This window comes from Callithrix jacchus, chromosome 3 (genome assembly GCF_049354715.1).
Source record: "Callithrix jacchus isolate 240 chromosome 3, calJac240_pri, whole genome shotgun sequence".
In the NCBI taxonomy this organism is placed as follows: Eukaryota; Metazoa; Chordata; class Mammalia; order Primates; family Cebidae; genus Callithrix; species Callithrix jacchus.
In genome coordinates this window covers 157,829,743-157,851,286 of record NC_133504.1, presented here as the reverse complement: position 1 = coordinate 157,851,286, position 21,544 = coordinate 157,829,743, and positions in this window count along the sequence as shown.

Below are 21,544 nucleotides of genomic sequence, written 5' to 3'. Positions count from 1 at the left end.
GTATGTAAAACCTTGGGGGTAAACTGAGTTTAAGTAAGTACATTTTCAGAATTGCTGAAATATATGCCTTTAAATCTAAATGACCCTAATCTGTGCCACATGTGTATTGTATGCCAGGTGCTGACCAGACCTATTATTTCCTCATTTTGAGGAAAAAGATCTAAGCATCAAAAATATTGAATAACACATCCAATGTAGTAAAGAAAGTAATAAATGAAAAGACAAAATACAAAAATAGGTTAGATTTTTTCTATTTTAATAGAAATTGATTTATTAAACTGCCTTACCTTTATATAATAAAGTATAACGTTAGTGCCCAGCTCTGTATATGATATGTTACAAACACAAAAAAATTATTGAATCAATGAAGAAATACAAAAAAAAGAGTAGAATAAAACAAGGAGGAAGGATTTGACCTTTTGCTGAAAACTTAGAAAAGTATCTTTAAAATCAGATTCTCTATTATGCATTTTCCTTCTAATTTTCTATATTTAGTTGATACTGGATTGGAAAATTTTAACCAAACCTAAATTTCAAAAAAATATTTGCAGATGAATATAGGTCATTAAGCATCATCTTTGTGACATTTACAGCAGTCTTTGCCTTCTTTTTTGATTTTTTTCAACTTCCTGACTTGAAAATTATATTCGAACTGAAATACTTCAACATCTGAGTTTTTTCTAGATTTCTAACTTTATTTTTCCAGTTTATATGTTAAAGTTAAATATTTATTCTATATATTTTTCTTCTAAGCCGTTAAGTAATACAAAAAGTGAAAAGTTAGAATTGAATGTAAACATAATCTTATTATTTACACATTTTCTTATGGATTGATCTTTATTCCTATGAATAACATTGTCTATGTTTTTTTCTGTCTCTCTGCACTTGCGCTCTCTCTCTCTCTCTCTCGCTCTGTCTCTCACCTTTATTGTTTTCCACAGAGTAAAGTCAGCTCTATAATTTAAAATTAGAGAAACTGTAATTTCTGAATAGGAAACACCAGCATCCCGTGGACCTTTCATGTTAGGGTACACTTCCCTACTCTTTTTTCTATCCCAGTAAAACTTCCTTGCCACACTCGCTTCTCAGGAGGACTTTCCACCTAACTCATGGATCAACTTGAACTAAGTTTTAAATTAATGCTACCATTTGTAACTTAAATTAGTTCATGGATGCCTTAATCTTTGCCATTTAATGTAGTTTGCAAATGTCTTAACCCAAAAAGTGGCTAATGTGACAGCCCCAGGAAGATTCGATTCTAAAAGGAGTGGTCAGAGAATAGAAGAAAGGATCAGAAAAGAGGTGAGTTAGACAAACCCAGTTCTATCAGAAAAGGTACTTCACAAAAGAAAAGTTATCCCAGAGAATGACATCTGTCAAAACTTTTGAAGCTGGGCAACTTTTATTTTCTGATAACCTTAGTCTTCCTGCTTTCCCCCTAAACTTTTAAAATGTTTTTCTTTTCCATTTCTGGAGCCTGTTATAAATCCTTTTATAGATCAGAGAAGAAAGAAAAAAGCTGCCAGCAATTTTTCAAATATATTAGAAACTATAGAAATTCTCAAGACATGCATCAGTCTAAAGAGTCCAGGAAATTACTTCTCAAAAGTAACCACTTACAAGTGAACATTTGCCTTCCTAAATCACTAAGAACCAACTTTATTGAATCAGTTGAAGCAGCTCTTCATTTTTTTCTTGTTGATCAGAATTTCATTAAGCTGTTCTTTAATGCTCCATGACTTTGTTTGCTCCGGATTTACATTACTCAACCATATCCCTTAAGCTTAATTAAATTTGTTTGTTCAAGCCTTGAGCAGTTTTCTCTGTTCTGCAGCGAAAAAAGGTAAAAATCAAGGGACACTCCTTCATCTGTGAAGCTGTCAGTCCATCATAACGAATATTGATTTTGGGGAAGGTTGTGACATTCCCTAGGTGAGCATGTCAAGTTTGTTGACAGAGAGCTCTCTACTTAATTGAATATGATGTCTGCATGGGAAGTGATGAATATGTCAGTGGTGTGTAAGTTTTCTCTCTCACTGTGTGTGCAGTAGAGGGTAATGATATTCCATGGTGTGCTGACCAAATTCCATGTGCCTTGTCTTATTACTTCAGGATTTTTTTCTCTTAAAGACCTGGGAGCAATACAGTTATTCATCCAAGAGATGATTATGCATTAAAAAAACTTGAAGCACGAAATATCAGATGAGGATAGTCATAAGTGATTTGCCACATGTGTAATAACTTTAATTTGATCTCTAAACTTACAGTGTAGTTTTACTCATCTGTAATATGGGAGTAATGATCATCCTTCCTGCCATTAACTACTTCTCAGCAGTGTTGTAAAGATTAATTTGTGTTCCTAAATGGCTTTTCAAATGAAAAGTGCAGTGTAAATGTTATTTTCTAAAGCATAGCCCCTCTTGGCAAGTGCTGCCTTTGTCTCTGATTAACATTTAAAATGCTGTATAAGGAATTAAATTGTGCTTGGACAACAACCGAGAAATAATTTTAGTTAGTTTAAAGAGACAGTGAAGTACAATTCAAGACATTGACAAACATAAAAAGTTTAGCTACATCAATATAACAAATATATTTTCTAAATCATTATTTTGTCATTTATAGGTTTCTGATGGAAAAAAAAAAATCTCTGGCTTTCAACCTAACAAATTGCATTGTATTGCACTACTAAGTTATACAAATTAGCCTGAACCCATTTCTTCTGATAATACATGCAAAAACGTTCCAAGGTAACATTTTATACTCTGATTTCTCAGCTTTTCATTTGGTTCAGATGTACATTTAAATGATTACTCACTAAGGTCTCTGGCTATTTCATATCTGGCAAAATTATAGGGTATAGATTTACATAAAGATGAATAAAAATAAGGGAAGTAATTTCCTCATCTGTTAGAAATTCTGGTTAAGCATTAACATTGCTCTACTGCTAAGTACAGGCTGGATGTTAAGAAGCTGCAACATCCAAACTGCCTAGGCTTCAGTTCCAGTGATGAGTGAGAGAATGTCAGTTTTCTGCCCTCTTGTCAGTCTTGCTTCTGTGAAAATCTAGTTTTCTAACTTTCCTCCTACCTTTCTGTCTGCTCACTCTTTTTTGGTCTTTTTTTTCTAGAGTCTGCTCCAACTGAGTGGATTTTATACAGTGCCTATCTTGGCATTTAAAACACACACTCCACAACCCCTGAGGACGTACTCTCAACATTGCCACTTGCATGGGCCATAGGCATCTCCAACTCATCACAAGAAAATTGAACTTAAGTTATTTCTCTCACCTCCTGGTCTTTTTCTGCTCTATCCTAGCGAATGACACCCATATCTTATTAGAGACACCAAGATGTGTTTGAAACTTTCTGATCATGAATTTCCTGAACACATTTTTATGACTATACACTGTATACCAAGTACTGTGTAATACATTGAGCAAAATGAAAACAGTCCCTGTTCTCAGGTAGTTCAGAGTCCAGTGAGAGAGAGAGATATTTTAATAAAACAATAAGGATAATAGCTAGTCTGGAGGAGGCCATCAACGGGATTCTGTGACAACAGAATCCTCCGGACTAGCTATTATCCTTATTATTTTATTAAATAAGGCCATCATATCACCTGGAAAGGCTGATCTGAGAAAATGATGACTAAATTTAAATCTGAAAATTAGGAAATACATAAAAGAGTGAAAAAGGGGGTGAAGAGGGAAAAGCGTTGAATACTGGGGTTATTTCAGACAGAAGAAAGAGCATGTGCCCTTTTCCCCTCATTAAATCAGATCCCAAATCATGGACCTCTAAGCCAATTCTCTCTTAGGTATCACATGGGCACACCATTTGCAATCTCCACCTCTGTCACCTCTTTCACTTTCTATCATAGCACTACCTTCATATGCTACTCACAAACACTTATATATCCTCAGTATGTGTCTCTTCCCTCTTCTAGAAATTCTTTAAAATCTCTTATCAAAATCCAGTGGAATTCTGATAGCCTCTTAATTCTCTTTCTCCCTTTACTTCTTCTCTACATATTTTATTATATTCTGCTCTAAGTTTCCTCCTCTTTTTCAGTGGAAATACTTATAGCTTCTCAGTCTTCAATCTTCTCTAGGTTTGTTAGTTGATTAGTTTGTTTATATTGTCAAAGATATACAGAATACACAGAATTCCTGATGGAATAGAGAAGAAAGAAAGAGAAGGATGAATTTCAAATATCTTTATTTATTTTTCTTTAAGTGGAAAGGACACTAGTACATACTTGGTTCTTTTACTTCTTACCATGGCTCAAATTTAGGTGCATATATTTTCCTATGTATCATGAAGTTGGAAAATATCAATTCTATGTTATAACAAACTTACTAGTTTTATTTTATGACAAATGTAGAAAAGATGTTTTATTTTTAAAAAGTATTTTAACTTTCATTTGAACTTAATATTGGCATGTTATACCTAAGGAGAAAATCTAAACCTCATAAATGAATTATGTTTTCTAAGAAAGTGGACAGAGTTTTGCACTGACAAAATATAATCCTGTCTTACCCCGTCCTATATTCTCCATTTATTATGCTACAATTCTGACTCAGCCTTTGAAAAAGACATTGCATAGTCTTCCATAAGTCAGGGAAAATGCATAAAAATTTAGAAGCAGCCCTTATTTCACTGTAGAGCTTACAAGCTTTTGAAACCATAGGAGTTATCTATGTCCTGAAATTGCACTGGAAACATAAAAAAATAAACACTTACAAAGTGATGATTTTGTAGTTCATAGCATCTCTATACTCTCACTTAATGTCCCATAATGTAGTGGGATCGCTTTTAATATTTTCATTTTATAAGAGAAAATTACAATTCAGAGAAGATAAGAAATTTGTTCCCAGAATGCGTATTATCAGTTCAAGAATTAGGACCAGAATTGGTTATCTGTTCTGTTACTGAGTTCTCCTAGGATTACTTGACACTAGCTTTGTGAGTCATACAGATTGGAAGTTGATATCGTTTGGATCTGTGTCCCCAATTAAATTTCATAATAAAATGTAATTCCCAGTGTTGCTGGTTGGGACTGCTGGGAGGTGATTGCTTTGTGGGAGTGGATTTCTCATAAATGGTTTACAACATCTGTCTCAGTACTGTCCTCCTGGTAGTAAGTGAGCTCCCATGATCTGGTTGTTAAAAGTGTGTTGCACCTTTACCTTCTCTCTCTTCCTCCTTCTCTGACCATGTGACATCCTGCTGCCCCTTTGCTTTCTGCCATGACTGTAAATTTCCTGAGGCTTTCCAAGAACCCAAGAAGATGGCAGCCTCATGCTTCCTGCACATCCTGCAGAACTATGGGCCAATTAAACCTATTTTCTGTATAAATTATGCAGTCTCAGGTATTTCCTTATAGCAATGTGAGAACAGACTAACACAGAAGTCAGCTAGTCAACTGGCTTTGACCGTGTCTTTATCCCTGAAAATATCCTACTTGCTGACTAACATATCATATTTTGCAGGCCAATACCTCTAGGAGCCCAATTCCAACATTTTTTTCATTCCCATCCAGTTTTCCAATCCATTTAATTGTGCTCAATAACCCTTTATAGTCCCACTTTTTCCATACATTGTTAAGTTCCATGCCCATCATTATAGTCAGTATGGCAGAGACAACTAGAAGTCTTTGAAAATGTATTATACCTTTCTATAGTAGCAAATGTGTAGCTGAAAAGCAAGTATCCAGCCAGGATTTACTTTCTCTACGTATACTGGAAGTAAGTGTGTTCATATGATTTGCTCTCCCCAATAGAATGTGAGGGAATGTGATGTGTCATACTGCGGAAATAATGTTTTAATTGGTTTTCCTTTTCTTTTATTCCCCTTGGGCTAATTAGAAGCATGAATAAATAAATAAATAAGTCAAGGCCCCTGAATCATCTAATGGGAAAGAGAAGCTTACCAACCTCATATGTGTATGAGAAATAAATCCTTTTTTTTTTTTTTTTGGTTGAACCATTATATTAAGAGTCTACTTACAGCAGCTTAGATTGTCTTAGCTAACATATGCCTCCACACCTTTCTCATCTCTCCCTCAGTCATAGTGATGTGTCTAGTTCAGTCCATCTTTCTGCTTACTCCTTCTGGAAACTGAACAACTGAGCAGTCTCCAGAAAAAGAAAAAATTAAAAAGGAACACTGGCCAGGTGCTGTGGCTCATACCTATAATCCCAGCACTTTGGAAGGCCAACATGGTTGAGTCATGAGGTCAGGAGTTCAAGACCAGCCTTGCCATCATCGTGAAAACCCATCTCTACTCAAAATACAAAAATTAGCTGGGTGTGGGGGTGGGAACCTGTAATCCTAGCAACTCAGGAGGCTGAGGCAGGAGAATTGCTTGAACCCTAGAGGCAGAAGTTGCAGTGACCATGCCATTGCATTTCAGCCTGGGTGACAGAGCAAGACTCCATCTCAAACAAACAAACAAAAAAGGAACACTATGCTGCTTACCTTTACCTGGTCTCTCTTTACACTGTGAAATCTGTCTCAGTGTTAGCCCAGAATGTTACTGCATTTCTCCATTCAGTACCTCCTCTCTTATTAGCTGACAGCTTCATACCAGGACTGCTCTCAACTTCCAACATTCCTTCAATCACAGCTTCACCTGATCATCTTTGTTTATGTCACTGAGAAAATAAAGATGCCAATAGAAAGCTATACAACCTCCCACCACCATATCTGTCAGCCTCATTGTTTCTGTGGCCAAGTTTTCCATTGCCTTCCCTCCTTGGTAGAACTCTTGTTCTCTTTCCTAAGCTAACTCACCAGTCTATCCAGACACTTCTCCTCTTCAAGGTCACTCATGGATCATGGTTCTTACTTTTAAACTTCAACCTAATCAATTTTGTGTATACATGTTATAGGTATTATTAAATATATTAAATATATATTGTAATTTGTTATACTTATTCATATGTACTTATAAAATATATACAAATTATTTTATATCTTAAAAATTAACTTCTTTTATCTTTAATTTTCCTTCACATACCTGTTGATCTTCTGTTCCATTTTAAAGTGAAATACGTCTAGATCCAGTCTTCTCCTTCTTTCTTGAATCTGCACCAATTAAAGTTTTATCTCCAACTTTTAGAGTTGTTGTTATAAAGGTTACCAATGATTTCCATTGGCTAAATCATGTTGTCCATTTTTAATCCACTTCTGCCTTAATCTGTCACCTATATTTCATCACTGCAATATTCTTAAAATGCTTTGTCATTTGATTTCTTGGATACCATACTCTTTTATTGTTTTCTTCTTTATATCACTGTCTTCTGCTCCTTATTTTTCTATTCTGTATCTTTATTACATCCATGTCTAACTATTACAGTGTCCCAGGAATTTGTCTTTAAATAACTCCTCTATCTACACTGCTTAGGATTCTTAGGCGAGCTTATCTTCTCCCATGACTTTAATTACCAATTTGATGCTTAGAAATGCTCGAATTTTGCATCTCCAACTAAGAACTGTCTAACTCATTGTCTGTTCAACATTTTCTCTTTAATACATAATATTCAAGACTATAAATCTCAAATTTAGCATGCACAAAATATAATTCAACCTGTGCTACAACCTGCTCCTCCTTCCTTCTTCCCCATTCCAGGAAATGACGTCTTTGTCTAGGCAGAATCCTTTTGGTCTAGTTTCTCTATTATGCCAACAAATCTTGTTAGCTTTACCTTAAAATAAATGCAGAGACAGAATATTTTCCACCATTTCCACTGCTCCTGCTTTAGCCCAAGGCAGCAGCATCTAATCCCTGGTTTGCTGAAGCAGCTTCCTAACTGTTCTCCCCGACTTTGTCCTTGTCTTCTTTAGACCATGTGTAACACTGTTAAGGCATAAATCAGATTATGGTCTTCCCTTGCTTACAACACTCCAGCAGCTTCCCACCATGCTCACGGTCAAAGCTTAATTTCTTAAGAGCTTTATATGATCTGGATTCCATGGCCACTGTAACTTCGTCACCTCTCTCCCTCACCATAATTTAGCTTAGTTTCACTGGTGTTAATTGCCATTCCTCCAGCATGCTTGGGCACAGTACCATGCCTGGGTTTTACACTTACTGTTTTTTCTTTCTTTTCCTAGAATGCCTTTTCCAGTATACTTATGTAGCTTAGGCTCTAATTTCCTATAAATATCAAGAAAGAGCCAGCTCCTCAAAGGTGTTTTTTTTTTGACCATCCTATAAAGAAAACCATGTACCACTTGCTTTCTCTTCATTCTTTCTATTTCTTTATAAACATTACTGCTTCCCAACATTTATTTCTTTCATTTTTTTCTCAACACTACTTTATAAGCCTCATGACATCAGGACTTTGTACACTGTCTTCATTTTTATATTTCTAACCCCAAGAATAGCATCTTTTACAGAGGATGTACAAAATAAATATCCATTGAATGAATTAACAATCCTCCCAAACACATTATGAAAGCATCTGAAACAGTAGCAACAACCATAAGTGAAGAGTATTGACTTTGTCAAGGGAGTTTTTGTCAAAATTTATTCAAACTACTGTCTTTCTTCAACTACACTTAAATATTAAATATCAGATTTTGGGAGGGGGGAAAATTCTGACAGAGCTCCCTTGATGATTTTGATAGAGCTATCTCTTCCCCCAATTTGTGAAACTCTTGAGCTCCCATGAACGCCACATAACATAATTGTCTTCGTGGAACTTCACAATCACCAAAGAACTATTTTTGACATCAATTAGTAAGACAGGATGAGTTATGAGACTACAGTTAGCGTGAAGGTTCAGAGTAAACACTTAATGCATTATAACTCATCGGGGAGGATGTAAGTAAATGATGGATAGACTCAAAATGCCTAACAAACTACTCTACTGAAAACTACGGAAAATGAAGACGTCAGAACAAACCTTAAGCATCTCTGAAGCATCAGCATAAGCCAAGAAGCAAGGTTTGAGAAAGTGGATCTATGTAAGTGTTATAATTCTATGCAAGAAACTCAAGTGGACGATAAGTATAATTAAATTTTCACTTCTGAATTAACTCAGAATATAAAGCTCCACTTCACTGTTCTGCAGAAAATAATCATATTCTTTTTTGTGTTCTGTATCCTCTTTATTGAAACTGATATCAAAATCTAGAGTCTTTTCATAATAACAAGGTATGTGGTGGAGTTGGAATTGAATTATCAATTGAATTCATTACATTTACTCAATGTAACCTGTAAGGTATCAACTAAGAGTTCCATCTTCCCATGTGGCCAACTCTTAGTTTTCTATTATTTTCAGCCTTTTACGTCTTGCCGCTCTTTAATCCATCTGGTAAACAGCTAGCATTTTGCTGCTTTAGTAAAAATTCTAATGTGTTGTAGAGAAACCTTTCCTACACCCACTTCTCTGCTATTCCTAAGCAAATGGAGTCTATTTGCCATGTGCATAAACAGCCCATACAGCTGTCTTCCCAAACACACCATGTTCTAGGTTATGCATCACACTATTGTGTATGACCAGTTACGCTGTGTTTGTACTTTCCTCAGAATTTCTTAAGGCTATCTAAAGCTAGGTCTTTCTCAGGATATTGCAAAGCCATACTCTTGGGGACTCAGCTCTTATCTTACGTCAAAGATCCTATAGGACTTACAGAATTCTTGTTTCCTCCACATCTTTCCAGACTCTCACACTAGAAACCTTTACAAACTCAGAGATAAAAAGTCTTGCTCTTATCACTTTTATCATGTTTACCGCAAAATATAATGTCTTTGACTCAAGTCCTTTCTGTTTCTCCTCGCTCTTTATATTCTCATTCTGGGGTGGATTGGGGAAGGTAATACAAGGGAAAGAAAACTAGTAACAGCAGCAAGGGGTACAAATAACATTTCCAAAATGCACTATTTTGTCACATAGAGGAGTATGGAAGTTATAACAATGATACCTGGCTTCTTATGCTCCCAAATCTCTCTAAATATTTCCTCCTCATATAATCTGTGCTTTCCTTGCCAAGTCCTCACACCTAGCTGGGAGTCTGTATAGTACCATAATGCTTAATTCTTACAGCATTATGTAATGCCACACAGGCCGGGCACAGTGGCTCACACCTGTAATCCCAGCACTTTCGGAGGCCAAGGCGGGTGGGTCAAGAGGTCAGGAATTCAAGACCAGCCTGGCCAAGATACTGAAATCCTGTCTCTACTAAAAAAATACAAAAATTAGCCAGGTGTGGTACTGGGAGCCTGTAATCCCAGCTGCTCCGAAGGCTGAGGCAGAGAATTGCTTGAATCCGGGAGGCGGAGGTTGCAATGAACCAAGATCACGCCACTGCACTCCAGCATGGGTGACACAGAGTGAGACTCAGAAAAAGAACGAAGAAAGGAAGGAGGGAGGGAAGGAAGGAAGGAAGGCAGGGAGGGAGGAAGGCAGGCTTTTCCTTGGGAGAGAAAGAAGCATTTATTTAATGAAAAAATCATATGGGAAAGATTTAAAGATGAGATGCTATGGAAGAGTGAGAGGTAAACCCATAGAACAGATGTTTAGGAATATACAGGACTTACGCTGCTGCAGATAATAGTATGCAGGTCTTAACATCAGCCTTAATCTTGTTTCGTAAACACAATGTGAACGGGACTGTCTTAGCCAGCATGAGTAACTCCTACAGCTATCAAGAAAAAACGTTCTCCAAATCTAAATGACCTGACTCAATAAAAGTTATTTTCATGCAAAACAAAACGTGGATGTTTCTGGCTGGGCAGTGTTCCAGGTGACTTGCTACTCAGCGGTCACTCTGTCTCAGGGATCCAGGCCACCTGTATCTTGGATTCCACCATCCTCAATATTCAATCTACAATGCTGATGCATAAGACAAGGATTTTTACTGTGTCAAATTGCAAATGGTACAGTCCACTTTCACCCTCATGCCAGTGGAGAGCATCATTTTGTGGACCACCTAGATCAAGGAGTTAAAACGTGGATTCCTCTTGTGATGAAATTCTTTGCTGAATGCATAGCACTATCTGTACCCCAGGACTTTTATGACCAACTCTTTGTAAAACAGAGTAGCGCCTTTAATAAAAATTGGCTCTTCTGGTAGCAACTGTAACAACTAACTAAAATCTAGATTGCCATCGAATAAAGCACTACAATAACTGATGGCCAGGAATCTGCCCTGCCTGTCGTTTCCACCCTTGTTGATAATAACTACATTTTGGAACATGAAAGTATAAAGGACAGCAGCATGTCAATAACTATTAAGTGTCAAAGGAATAGAAATCAGATAAAAGGGCAGATTCAAACCAGTAGCCTTGGTTTAAATCCCAAGCCCTCAAACAAACTTGTCTGGAAGAACCGTATCTTCAACTACTGATTAAATGTTGTTTTTCTTTTCTTTTTTTTTTTTTTTTTTTTTGAGATAGAGTCTTACTCTGTTGTCCAGTCTGGAGTGTGGTGAAGGGATCTTGGCTTACTGCAGCCTCCGCCTGCTAGGTTCAAGCAATTCTCATGCTTCAGTCTCCCGAGTAGCTGAGATTACAGGTGCCCACCACCACACCGGCAAATTTTGTGTAGAGATGAGATTTCACCATGTTGGCTAGGCTGGTCTTGAACTCCTGACCTTAGGTAATCCACCCACCTTGGCCTCCCAAAGTGCTAGGATTACAGACATGAGTCACTACATCTGGCCTAAATGTATTTTTATTTGGGAGACTCTCCCATCTTTCATGAACTTTCCCACCATGCTCTATGATCACCACTACACACAACTACACACACATGCACACACACACAGGCACATACATACACACAAGTACACACAAAGATAGTGGGAAAAAAAAATCCAGGCTTGAGGGAAATAGTAAAGACAAAAAGTTAGGTGTGGAATTTTTCAACTAACACTTAGAGATGGTAAGAAAAAATAGCAATGAATTAAAAAAAAAATGAAGTCCAAGAGTTGATTCTTCTGATTTCTGTTCTAGGATTTAAATTTAGCTTTTAAAATGTTCCTACTCTAACAGTTTTGACATTTAAAACAATAAAGAACTTTTACAAAGTTAGATGTTTTCTGATACATTTAAGGCACCCTGTGTGTTCTGTGAATGTCATAACACCATTAAGTCCCCTTCACAGATGTGCAATTTTATCCTCTTACTGCCAGCTCTTAATGCAGCCAGTGCTTCAGGGAGCACAAGATAGTGCCTGGGGGCCTGGCAAGGAGTGCTCACATCCTTACAGTGGGTTCGAATTTTAATATTGTTTCATTAAGAAAAAGACTGTCAATTAGTGTGGTATTGACTCTCTTTTATTTTGTTTTTACAAGACCCATTTCTCAAAAATTTCCATCTACAAAATATAGTCTTTTAGTTAGAAATGTGTTTAAAAATTAATACCTGAAAAATAGCATTTTATCATATTTCTTTCATTATATGGCATAACCAAGTGCGTTGCTAGGCAACTAGCTAAGGCTTTGGAAAACTACATACTTTATAATAGATTACTTCAGAGGAACCTTTTCAAAACAAATAGAATAGAGTTATCTAAAAGCATCTTCTGAAATTCTATATAGAAAATGGCTTTTTAAAAAAGTCGACATCTCCAAAACTAAGAAGGAGGTGCTCCTATTGTATAGGCACTGCAGTTTTCAACAGTTTTCATTTAGTAAAAAGAGAGAAAGAGAGAGAGAAGAAAACATATCTCAAATTCCTGTCTACAAGCATCCAATCTGCAAATGAAAATATTTATTGTTAATTATTAATTAAGTTCAATTTGTATTCAAATATTTCTTTGGTGAGAAAAATATATAATCATTTGAAAGGACTTAACTAATAAAAAATAATATGCTTTACATAAATTTCAGAAATGAATTGCTAGTGCCCTGGTTCGGTCTACTGGTTTTCTGACTGCTCGCTTATATACAGAAGTGGTTATCTAACTTAAAAGAAATCACTTATGATGACTAACATTATTCAGTAATCATTTAATTTAGTATGAAGGGCATTACTGCATTGGAAAAAAGATTGTAATATATAACATCTAAAGTCTATTTCACATTTATGACTCCATAAAATGTTATATTTTATTCTTTCACAGGATATTAAAAATGGTTGAATAATCCATATTAGCTATAGAATATCTGGGAAACATATAAAAGAGAAAAGACTTGTCACTCATTATATTAAAATCTAGAAAATAAAAACTGCTATTAATATTGTATCATAAGCATTTTTAGACTTTTTCTATATTTTTTTAATTTGCCTTTTTCATTGTTCTATTCAACCAAATGATACTTAACTATATATATGCATATATATAGTTTTGTAGTTTACCTTTTTAAAATTACTGTTATGTTGTAAACATTTATTTTTGTGTGTAAGTTTTTTGAAATATATTATGGAGTAACTGAGTGACTGGGTCACCTATGGCTGTACTGTAATTTATTTCATTATTCCACTATAGCTAAACTTTTCCACCTATTTTTCATTATTATAAATAATGTTGAAATGAATGTCCTTATTCATAAATCATGATCCATATCTCTGTTGATTTCCTTAGGGTATGTGGTTGCAAGTGAATTTACTGAGTCAAAGAGTACACATTGTTTTAAGACTAAACATACATATTTCCAAGTTATTTTTCATAAAGCAAAAAAGAGAAGTTTACTTTCTTAAAAGTCCAACAGCAAAATGTGGAAGGGATAGCAAAATTTTATTGGCAGTGAATATTACTGAGTTAAATGCTTTGCCACCTTTGGGAGAAGGGGGAAACAGTCAATCGCATATTGTGGTTTTATTGAAACTGACTATTTTTAAAAATATTTACTGTCTTTTTTTGTGAAATGGATCCTTTGTCTACTTTTTCAATTAAAGGATTCATCCGTTTATTTTTTTAATCAACTTCATAAGTTTTTAGTCAATATTTATTGGGGCGGCATTATTCATAGAACTAGTGTCAATTTGGACTTTTCTCAGTGTAATAAAATGAAGATTTAAAGATGTTGAAAAATACCAGACTAGGTCTTTCATATCTTTTGATAGAAACAGCTATCTGCTGTTGGCTATCCAGCCAAGAATCATGTTTCAGAGCCTTCCTTACTTGTAAGTGTGTCTCACGTTTAGTACTGATGGACTCCCCTTCTGCCAGTTGGATGACAAGCATGAGGAGGCTTTCAAGGATGGCAGAGTCACAAGACTAAAAGTGTTCTAGCGTCTGGATCATCAAGTGAAAGAGTGCCAACCAATGACAAATAGTACCCTCATTAGATTGCTGTTTGTGGGAAAAATAAGTTTCTAGAGTTATGTCTCCACCAAAAATCAACAGAATATATATTCTTATTACCATATGTAACTTACTCTGAAATAATCACATAATCAGAAATCAAACACTCCTCAACAAATGCACACACACACAAAAATAAAAACAGTCTCTTAAACCACAGCACAATCAAATTTGAAATCAGGACTAAGAAAGTCACTAAAAACTGTACAATTACATAGATATTGAGTAACCTAATCCTGAACATCTTTAGGGTAAATAATGAATTTAAAGCAGAAATCCAGAGGTTCTTTGAAATGAATGAGATCAAAGACACAAGACACCAGAATCTCTGGAACACAGCTAAAGTAATGTTAAAAGGGAAATTTATAGCACTACAGGCTCACATCTAAAAACTAGAAAGATCTCAAATTAACAACCTAACATGGCAACTAAAAGAACGAGAGAGTCAAGAGCAAACAAATTGCAAAGCTAGTAAAAGACAAGAAATAACTAAAATCAGAACAGAACTGAAGGAGATACAGACATGAAAAGCCATCTGAAACATTAACAAATCCAGAAGCTAGTTTTTTGAAAAAAAATAATAAAATAGAAAGACCACTAGCTAAATTAATAAAGAGTAAAGGAAAGAAGATTCAAATAAACAGAATCAGAAATGACAAGGAGGATATTACCACTGACACCACAGAAACACAAACAATTATCAGAGAATATAATACATACCTCTATGCATATAAACTAGAAAATCTAGAACAATTGGGTAGATTTTTAGACACATGTACCCTCCAGAGACTGAACCAGCAAGAAACTGAATTTCAGAACACACTAATAAAGCAGTAATAAAAAGACTACCAACCAAAAAAGCCTAGGACCAGATGGATTCACAGCTGAATTCTCCAAGATGAACAAAGAGCTTGTACCATTCCTACTGAAACTATTGCAAAAAATTGAGGAGGAGAGACTTCTATGTAACTCACTCTATGAGGCCAGCCTCATCCTGATATCAAAACCTGACAGAAATATAACACAAAAAGAAAACTTCAGGCCAATATCCTTGATGAACATCAATGCAAAAATCCTCAACAAAACACTGATAAAGCTAATCTAGCAGCACCTCAAAAAGTGTATCCAACCAAAATCAAGTAAGTTTCATCCCCAGGATGCAAATCAATAAATGTAATTGGTCACATAAATAGAACTAATTACAAAACCTATCTGATTATCTCAATAGATGCAGAAAAGATTTTCACTTAACATCCCTTCAAGTTAAAAACTCTCAATAAGCTAAGTATTGAAGGAACATATCTCAAAATAATAAGACCCATATATGACAAAACCACAGCCAACATTATACCGAATAGGCAAAAGCTAGAAGAAATTCCCTTGAAAACTGGCACAATACCAGGATGCCCTCTCTCACTACTCCTATTCAACATAGTATTAGAAGTTCTGGCCAGAGCAATAAGGCAAGAGAAAGAAATAAAGGGCATTCAAATAGGAAGAGAGGACGTCAAACTATCCCTTTTTACAGTTCACATTATCCTATATCTAGAAAACACCATAGTCTGAACTCAAAAGCTTCTTAAGCTGATAAACAACTTCAGCAAAGTCGCATAATATAAAACCAATCCGTAAAAATTACTAGCATTCTTATACACCAACATCAGTCAAGTTGAGAGCAAAATCACAAAGGAACTCCCATTTGTAATTGCCACAAAAAGAAAAAAATACCTACAAATACCTAAGGTGTTAACAAGGTAAGTGAACGATCTCTACAAGGAGAACTAAAAATCACAGCTCAAAGAAATCAGAGATAACACAGACAAGTGGAAAAATTTTTGATGCTCATGGATAGGAAGAATCAATATTGTATAAATGACCATACTGCCCAAAGCAATTTAGAGCTTCAATGCTATTCCCATTAAACTATCATTGACATCTTCCAAAGAATTAAAAAAAGCTATCTTAAAATTCACAGGGAATCAAAAAAGAGCCTGAATAGCCAAGACAAATCATAAACAAAAAGAACAAAGCTGGAGATATTATGCTACCTGACTTTAAACTATACTACATTAACCAAAACAGTGTGGTACTGGTTCAAGAACAGACACATACAGCAATGGAACAGAATACAGAATCCAGAAATAAGACTGCACACCTAAAACTATCTGATTTCTGACAAACCTGACAAAAGCAAGCAATAGAAAAAGGATTATCAATTTAAAAATGATGCTAGGATAACTGACTAGCCATATGCAAAAGATTGAAACTGGACAACTTTGTTACTCCATACACAAAATTTCACTCAAGATATATTAGAGACTTAGATGTAAAATTTAAAACCGTAAAAACCCTGGAAGACAACCTAGGCAATACCATTCAGGACACTGGCACAGCAAAGATTTTATGATGAAGATTCCGAAAGCAACTGAACAAAAGCAAATATTGACAAATGGGATCTAATCAAATTAAATAGCTTCTTCAAGCAAAACCAACAATCTACAGAGTTAACAGACAACCTACAGAATGGAAGAAAATTTTTGCAATCTATCCGTCTAACAAATGTCTAATATTCAGCATCTATAAGGACCTTAAACAAATTTACAAGAAAAAACAAACAACCTGATTTAAAACTGGGCAGATGATATGAAGAGACACTTCTCAAAAGAAGACATACATGTGGTCAACAAGCCTACGAAAAAAGTTCAGCATCAGTGATCATTAGATAAATGCAAATCAAAACCATGATGAGATACCATTTCACACCAGTCAGAACGGCTGTTATTAAAAAGTTAAAAAATAACATGCTGGCAAGGTTGTGGAGAAAAAGGAATGCTTAAGCACTCTGGCTGGAAGTGTAAATTAGGTCAACCATTATGAAAGATAGCGAGGTAATTCCCCAAAGACCATTTTACCCAGCAATCCCATTACTGGGTATATACTCAAATAAACATAAATCGTTCTTTTATAAAAACACAGACACATATAGGTTTATTTAAGCACTATTCAGAATAGCAAAGATGTGGAATCAACCCAAATGCCCATCAACAATAGACTGGATATAAAAAATGTGGAAATTATACTTTATGGAATACTCTGTAGACATTAAAAAGAATGAGATCATTCTCAGCCAACTAACACAAGAATGGAAAACCAAACACCACGTGTTCTCACTCATAAATGGGAGCTGAACAATGAGAACACATGGACACGGGAAGGGGAACGTCACACACCGGGACCTGTAAGGGGGTGCGGGGCTAAGGGAGGGATAACATTAGGAGAAATTTTTAATGTAGATGAACGGTTGATGAGTGCAGCAAACTAGCATGGCATATGTATACCTATACAACAACACTGCATGTTCTGCACATGTAGCCCCAGAACTTAATGTATTTTAATAATAATAAAAAGTAAATTTTGAAAAAAGAAAAAAAAAGAATGAGATCATTTCCTTTGCAGGAACATGGATGGAGCTGGAGGCCAATATCCTTAGCAAACTAACACAAGAAGAGAAAACCAAGTGGGGTGTGTTCTCACTTATAAGTCGGAGCTAAATGATGAGAACATATGGACACATAGAGTTGAATGACACACAACAGGGCCCACTGTAGGCTGGAGAGTGGGAGGAGGAAGAGGATCAGGAAAAATAACCAATAGGTACTAGTCTTAATACCTGGGTGATGAAATAATCTATACAAAAAACCTCTATGATACATGTAATTTACCTGTGTAAGTTTCTAGAGTTTTGCATCTTCACAGATTCTTGGCTCTATAGTTGCAGTTAATTTGTCCAGTTGACTAATGTACTGCTAATGTTTAGTCTCTGAGCAGCATTCATGTAAATCCTAGTGTTTATTTGATCTTGGGCAAAACCAGAATTGTCTACCCATAACCGACAGCCAAACTCTCAAATTACAACCAGGTGGCACCCTCAAAGGAGGAAGGTGTTCTGACTCCTTGTAGGGTTTCCCCCAGGACAGGAAACATTAACCATTGTAACCACAAATCACAAATTTCTTACCTTATTTCATGTGAGATAGATAGTTGACGTCCATTTGTACATTTTGTTTGTTTGTTGAACTCATATGAGACCCTAATGGACAGTTGATATTCACTCAGTAAAATTTTAAATAGGGAGCAGAAAAAAATGACATAATTTTTATGGAATCTTTGAAGACATTTATGTTCTTGCCCCTATTGTGATGTGTTGTCTTCTGGGAACTTTTTAACTCATAGACAAGAGTTGCAATTTTATTTTCCCACACCCCAATCAATTGCCCAAGGAAAAGATATGGAAAAAAGAGGCCGGGTGCACTGGCTCAAGCCTGTAATCCCAGCACTTTGGGAGGCCGAGGCGGGTGGATCACAAGGTCAAGAGATCGAGACCATCCTGGTCAACATGGTGAAACCCCGTCTCTACTAAAGATACAAAAAATTAGCTGGGCATGGTGGCGCTTGCCTGTAATCCCAGCTACTCAGGATGCTGAGGCAGAAGAATTGCCTGAACCCAGGAGGCAGAGGTTGTGGTGAGCCAATATCGCGCCATTGCACTCCAGCTGGGTAACAAGAGCGAAACTCCGTCTCAAAAAAAAAAAAGAAAAAAGAAATCAGTTACATAGTATAGGGAGGATCTTTGGTTCTTTGAGAGATTTGATTGGCTATTTTCCAGAACAACTGGGAGCTGTGCTAAGCTGTATATAAATATTTACCTGCTAGCTTCATTTAAAAACAAATGAACAAAAGACAAAAACTGGTGAACTTTCTAAGTTTTGATTCCCAGAGCACAAATTGAAATTCTTTTTCCAAAACTCTGAGATGAATCTTAGAGATACATATACTTAATAGCTTGCCCAGATGATTCTAATGTGCATTTAGCCTTGGAAACACATGCTTCATTAGTTTAAAAAAATCATTAATTATTTTCTAATTAATAATGGTTTTATTAATTACATCAAGTAATTAGTAAATTATTGACGTATACTATTAATTGAAAAGTCACCCTTTTACTTTATTTTTATTAAAATAGCCTTATTATAAATTAATTATAATGTTTCCCTTCAAATCTCCTCTTGAGAGCCATTTACAAACTTCTCACTAAGTTTTAGTGTATTAACAGGAATATTTTCTATATTTTTTTTTTGTTTTGGTGCTCATCACATTTTTTTAAATTTACATCATAAACTTCTATTCTTGAGAAATGTATTTTGTTGCCTATTCTCATTAGCTGGATGTATCTTCACATTTTTTTAATGCGAACTCTTAGGAGGTATAATTTTCATGTCCTTGAATGTCAGTGAATATCTTTCTTCTGCCCTTGCAAATAAATGATGGCTTCTCTGGGGATAGAGTTCTTAGGCCTTAATCTATTTTCTTTTTAAAGTTGCTGATGTTACCCTATTGATTTCTGACCCTTAGTGATCAGGAGAAAAAAAAAGTCTAACACCAACCTAATTATATCCTTTGAAGGCAACCCGTCTTTTCTGCTGGATATATGGGGTGTCTATTTTCACTACATCTGCTTGGTACTCTGTGACTCCTTTTGATCTGACGTCTCCAATCTTTCTTCAGATCGGGAAACTTTTTTTAGTGTTAATTTAATGTTAGTTTTTGATGTCCTTGCTGTTGTTTATTTCTAAGTAGTACTATATTGGTAATTCTCAGTCCTTCTCCAACCTCCCACAAATCTTAGTCCCCACATGGAAATTGTTTTCTGCAAAATCCAATCAAATGATTATAATCTCCTATGGCATAATGAGATGTATATTTGCTTCTGGTTCCTGATGCAGAGCCCCTAAAACTCTGGTAATTTTACTGAGTGATAGGGCTGACAAGAGCATTTTTTGTTAACAATATTTGATCTTTTTGTCCCTAGTTCCTGACAAAAGATCTTCTAAGCCCCTTGGCATCTCTGAAAACATAAGAGTGTCTTTTGGATGCTAATGAGAGACTCATTGCTAGATAGCTTCAGGATGGAGGCTGCTTGAAAGAAAGACCAAAGCAGTGCTGAAACTTTCACCCCCGCACACCTACCTCCAAAAAGGCAGAGGCGAGCTAATAACCAATGGCTAATGATTTAACCAATCATGCCTATGTAATGAAATCTCCATAAAAGAATCCCTAAATGATGGGTTTGGGAGAGTTCCAGATTGGTGAACACATTGACATTTCCAGAGGATGGCACTCCCTGACTCTACTGTAGAGAAAGTTCCACTTTCCGACTTTTCTCTATGTACCAATTCATCTAGCTGTTCATTTTTACACTTTATAATATCCTTTGTAATAAACTGGTAACATAAGTAAAATATTTCTTTCAGTTCTGTGACTTGTTATAACAAATCATAAAATCTTGTCAGTAAAAAGTAGGTCATGGGAACCCCAAATTTGTAGCCCAGTCAGAAGTAGGTGTGGGTAAGCTGGCACAGAGACAAAAGTGACTCCATCTTAAATGCTAATCCAGCATGTTGACATCTGAATAGCCCTGGTCCCATAAATGCCTCCTGGCTTCTACTTTATTTGTAAGAAACAAAGAAAATTGATGTCATCATACACATTATATGTGATGACACACACAGTATTCTTGCCTATTCTAGAGGGTTGCCTTAAATTGTCTTACTGGAGGGCCGGGCACGGTGGCTCAATCCTGTAATCCCAGCACTTTGGGAGGCTGAGATGGGTGGATCACGAGGTCAAGAGATCGAGACCATCCTGGTCAATTTGGTGAAACCCCGTCTCTACTAAAAATGCAAAAAAATTAGGTGGGCACGGTGGCGCGTGCCTGTAATCCCAGCTACTCAGGAGGCTGAGGCAGGAGAATTGCCTGAACCCAGGAGGCGAGGTTGCGGTGAGCCGAGATCACGCCATTGCGCACCAGCCTGGGTAACCAGAGTGAAACTCCGTCTCAAAAAAAAAAAAAAAATTGTCTTACTGGAGCACTTATCCCCTTTCCATATAGTATATAAGCCTCGTGTCTGGGAAGTAACAGTGCAGAGATCAACCTGCTTTGCAGCCATGCTTCTGTCTGTAGGATCTCCAATACCACACCCTATACTGACAAACTGGATATATGTGCCTCGTTCTTTGGCTTCTCAACTCCTTTGGTTTTGGGGGGTTGCTTTGCACATAGGGACCTTTCACAGAACAAGCTGCAAGTCAGCAAGGAGGGCTCAGGAAATCTAGGTTTGGGTAAGAGGAAGGAAGGATCTGAAGGGGATATCCTGGGGGATGGGGATGAAGCATTGTTATCTACCTGGGGTGGTATTACGTGTTTGCTAGATGCCTGTGGACGCT